Source organism: Aplysia californica, unplaced genomic scaffold (assembly GCF_000002075.1).
Source record: "Aplysia californica isolate F4 #8 unplaced genomic scaffold, AplCal3.0 scaffold00286, whole genome shotgun sequence".
Classification (NCBI taxonomy): Eukaryota; Metazoa; Mollusca; class Gastropoda; order Aplysiida; family Aplysiidae; genus Aplysia; species Aplysia californica.
The window spans coordinates 277431-280901 of record NW_004797556.1 but is presented as its reverse complement, the minus strand read 5'-3'; the positions used below and the strand labels follow the sequence as shown (position 1 = coordinate 280901).

General features: G+C 39.8%; 1 protein-coding gene across 1 annotated transcript in view; it reads left to right on the top strand.

Moving 5' to 3' along the window:
* LOC101861292 overlaps positions 1-3471 on the top strand; it is a gene marked incomplete in the record, with an annotated part of 116052 nt that overhangs the window by 69649 nt on the left and 42932 nt on the right.

Sequence of the window (3471 nt, the reverse complement as noted above, 5' to 3'; positions counted from 1 at the left end):
AGAGAGAGAGAGAGAGAGAGAGAGAGAGAGAGAGAGAGAGAGAGAGATGGCATATCGTTTAGCCGTTTGCTTGGAGATCAAATGCTTTCAAATTTCGACAAGTCTTTCAATTCTCTTTCAAATTTATTGTTAATTTTTTGCATCATAACATTATAAGCCAATTCCTTTAAATAAAACAACAAGAAAATACCTGCACGGATAGCACAAGCACAACAAGAAAAGTAAAAAATAAGACGACCTTTGTCAACACAAGAACAAAATACAGTCAAAATGCTATGCTGGTTTTGGCGGTGAGAATGGACGGGAGGACTGACTGACTTTCAGCTCATTTTCTTCTGACACAATAAGGATGGACTGAAGGCCGGCTGAAGTCCTAAAACTCTTCCGTTTTAACAGTAAATCTACTATATGTGTAGCAGTAGACCCCATTTACTAATAAAATATTATACGCTAGTCAGGACCCCTTGTCCAAACAATAATAAAGCAGTGCTCACCGAGTACGAATATTTCATGCAGTAACAAGGTCAGAGTATCATACCACTAATACTGTGCCACTCTTGGATGAAATGACCTGTTGGAGTGTGTTTCAATTGGGGGGGGGGGGGGGTGAAACTGTGGTGCTGATGGAATTTTTGATGTTCAAAGTGTATGTTGTAAATCCCTCATTATGTATTTCCAAATGTTTTCTAGTGTTTTTGTACTTAAGTGTCGGAACTTTAGTTTGAAGTGTTCTTCCTTAATGGATTGTGATGGTCATCCAGTTTTTAGCTTCACATTCTAAGATCGAGAAAATAAAACAGTTATTTGTTGTTGGGGTTAGGGGGTGTTGATATTGTTTGTATGTTTGGGTTTTTGTCTTTTATACCTGGTTTTTACCTCTGACAGACGAAGATGAACAAGCTATAGAATTGAGTTTACGCTTCTTTATTCAGTATATGAGCGTAATTTGTTTTTTAACAAGATTAAAAACGTCTGTTTGAAGTAAGTCCCTGTAGGTACCTTCCCCATATGGAGAGCCGTGGAAATCCAAGCTATCATTTTAAAAGATTGTCGAGCTTGAAATTCAAAGCACATATTATGTATTGAACTTGCTGGGGAAAAAATGAAAGTAAATTCCTCAAATAATAAATTCTCACTTATCTTCTAAAAGTTAGTGAGGAGTTCCCACTGACCAAATGAACATTCATTGACCTAAAGAATACACACATGTGTTTATGAGACGACAGCAATATTTACAAGAATATAACACACACACACACACACACACACACACACACACACACACACACATTGTATTTGTGGTTGTGTGTATGTGTGTTTGTGTGCGTGCATGTGTGTTTGGACGAGTGGGTGCTAAAGCACAACCCGATAATCGTATTAAAATTTGTAGTACGCTACCTGCAGACCGTTTGTGGTCATTGTTTTATCATCACGCAACACCCCCTTCCCTTCCCCCTCTTTGACTAAAAATAGCCATCCCTATATGGCTTCAGTGGACTGACTCGGTGTTCATCACCGTAAGACCTGTTCGTGCTTCATCTTTTCATCATTGTCCTACACACAGTGACGACTGCTCAAAACGCTGTTTCTTAAAACGATGATTTAATGAAATGACAGGAGAGACGCTCACCAGCGCTCTTCTTTCCTCTCCTCTCTTGGGGGCAGTTTCATCGGCGCTTGGTTCATAGTTTTAGTAGAGACACACAGGACGCGTTTGGATATTGTCCGGTGAGCAGGATTTCTTGAGTCATATGCAGTACCGGTAATCAATTTGGACGTGAGATACTACTTGTAGCAACAACTACACTCATGGTAAGTAGACCTTGATCTAGATTCTAGATCTAGTGTTTGATTATAATTTTTGAGAACTCGGGTCTATGGAGTGTGTAATTTCTGAATTTCAAGTCGAGGATGGTTTCAGGGCGTCAAGGATGGGCCCCACTTCGTTTCTCTCTCTCTGTGGTTTTTGTTTGCGTTATTGTTTCTCTGAACTTAATGGCCCCATCGCTGTGTCGATGTTTTTCTTTAACCAAACTTTAAAAGGCGAGTAATGTTGGGGGAAATCGACTGAGAGTTCATAATACTGTGTCATGTTCCATCATTAGGTTAGGCCAAGTTTAGAACTGTGGGAAACCTTGGTTATACTTTATACAAACAAAAAAAAGCCTTGCTTTTCGGAGTTCCCCAGGAAGTTATTTATTCTGGCGACATAATTCTAAAAGGGTTGAGAACACTTAAGTACAAAAACCCTAGAAAACATAGATCTTGATCTAGATCTAGATCTAGAGCATTTAAAATGTTTTAATTTGCTTTCGAATCTTGTGCTCACCCTTCCTTGCGTTGTCAATAGAATTTGCCGTTGCCTAACATCGCGAACCGACGTATGTGGTGTCCTTTGGCTCTTCGCTGTCGATTTCAGAAAACAGTAATCAACCTAGCGCAAAACTTCTTTAAAATGACTCCAAAGCTTATTGTTCTATGGAACTCACACTCTGTGGCACCCCGTGATATAGAGCAGTATTTCCGTACCCAATTTTTCTGCTGCAATGTAGCTTTTCCTTGTTTCTTTTCCTGAATAGCAGCTTGCACTTCTTCCAAAATATTACTTTAATCTTTTAAAAGTTATCCCTTGTGTTCTGGCAATCTGTTTTAAACTCCCCCTTTGTGTACTGAAACATTTCTCCCATTTGACCTGATACCTTATTAAAACACCCTTTTCCACTCAATTCTTCAGATTTAGTCATGCTTCCGAGAGCATAGTCTATTTCTTACATCAAGAGAAATTCTTGATTGGTGTTTTAGGAATCTTATTAAAAATTTGGGTTGGTGCTATCTTTCAATTTTTTTTCATCTTACCTATGACAGATACAAAATCGCAGTAGTGATATCTGCTCCTTGCACCTGTTTTGAAAAGTTAATAGCGTTTCTGAACGTCTGTGTACGAGTATAAAGTCTTTTTTCTTTTCTTGCCACATTATCTCCAGGACTCTTATATCACCTTCTTTGTTCTTAGACTTAGTCATTTAGAGTCATTCGCATCTTCTTCCGCAGGGCAGCAATATCATGTTGGAGTGATGTGGAAGCAATGCCGTTTAGATTCCTTGACTTGAGTGTTATGGAATAATTCCTGCATACACAAAATTAAACACCATTGTTGATGTGGAGTCGTTAACTCTCGTCAACCTTTATCAACTACGCCCGAAAGATGGACGTAGCTATTTCTGACTGAACAACCTGCCCCACCATTCCCATCATTGTTTTCACCACCCCCTTGGCTGTCAGGTTGTCCCGAGAGGGGGGAGGGGGGTCTTTGGGTTCCATTATTTTGCTACTAATTCCCTCCCAACCAGTGGATGGCTCTGAGGGAGGGCAGTTACCCGTAAAGATGACTACCTCATCTATCTGTTCTGTCTGTCTGTCTGTCTGTCTGTCTGTCTGTCTGTCTGTCTGTCTGTCTGTCTGTCTGTCTGT